Genomic DNA, 1,529 nt, shown 5'->3' with positions numbered 1-1,529 from the left:
CCCCCCCCCTCGCCTACACACACACACACACAAACACAAGCACCACCCCCCCCCCCCACACTCACACACACTCACACATATACCCACACTTACAAGAGCTTACATTTATGTGATTGAACGAAACGCAGATAGGACCCTGTGCTACTGCTAGTTTCTCTTATACTGCTTTCTTCTCTGCCTGTCTCGTCTTTTTCTATTGAAGTGTTTTACGTCTCTCGCAACTGCATAAGGTCATACGAGCGCGCGGGACACATTAAACATCTTCAGTTGGTAGGACATTTTGAATTTTGTCCAGGTGGCGACCGAAGCCTACTCTTATCGATTTTGAACCACCTTAAGGGATCTTTAACGTGCGCAACTTGCACACGGAACCTCCGAGATTTTTCGCCCTTGTCCAAGAAGGCTAGGTGTAGATCTTTCCAACCAAAAGATCAGGGGTGTGGCTGAAAGATAGCAGTAAGAAGGAGCCAGGGAGTAGCAGTAGAAAGGCTGCAGAAAGAGTCAGGAGCCCAGAGGAGGGGGCAAAGGGGGTGAGGGGTGGGGGCAGAAAGTGGAGACGAAAGTGGAGACGAAAGCAGACGACAGAACGTTGTTAGAGAGCAGGAAAGGAGATAAAAGGAGACACTTTAAACATTTTTAGAGAAGAACATTTTTCCCCGTCGCTATCCGGATTCGAACCCGGGACTTTTGAACGAGAGGCGAACACTTTAATCTCTAGGCCACGAGAGCTGTCTCGTCTTGTGATATAAAAGGTTTTGCAGAGACATTAATTAATCTCGCATGCAGTGTTTTTGTTTTCATGGGTTTTACTTAATGTCCAGTTTAAGCACTGGTAGCATAATGTTGGTATGGATATTGAAGTGATAAACTGTCTCTTTGTGTCCATGGAGATATTTGCTTGGGATAAAAGGGGGTGCGATAGGGTAGATGATGGCGTTGGCTTTTTAAAAGCTTTTGAGTTCGCATTTCTATTTCTTTGTCTATGGGCCCGTTTTTAGAAAAAATAGTGCTGTCAAGAAAAATATTTAAACTTCTTCACCTGTTTCAGCTTTGCGATGGGATCCACTGGAGAACGATCCTCAGGCACGGGATGACCTCAATTAATACTCGTATTTCTACGTAGTTTGCCGGTAGCGATTTCCTGCAGTACTGACATGGCATCTGTTAAGAATACTACGTGGCTTTGAGGGTGTACCACATCCCTGATGATGTTTGCTGCATGTGTTAGAGCCTCCGTCTTTGCCCTGTAGTTGGTACAATGCCACCCAGTTGGAACTGCTTTTGCTTGGCTCCGTCCTTTTTTGGAACTACGTACACTTCCGTTCCTCTTTTTCTCAGCATCAGTTGCAGATCCGTCCGTACAGATCCTTATCCATGCTTCCCGGGGGTATCTTTTGGCATCGCATCCGACACAAAAGGGTCTCTCCCCCCCCCCCCCCCATTAAATCTCCCTGCAGATGTATCATTGCCTCGGGTGTTTTTTGTTGCTTTTTGGGGAAGGGGGGGGGGGGGTACATCCAATAGACCTT

The sequence above is a fragment of the Aplysia californica genome, unplaced genomic scaffold, assembly GCF_000002075.1.
Source record: "Aplysia californica isolate F4 #8 unplaced genomic scaffold, AplCal3.0 scaffold00499, whole genome shotgun sequence".
In the NCBI taxonomy this organism is placed as follows: Eukaryota; Metazoa; Mollusca; class Gastropoda; order Aplysiida; family Aplysiidae; genus Aplysia; species Aplysia californica.
This window is presented reverse-complemented; position numbering follows the sequence as displayed.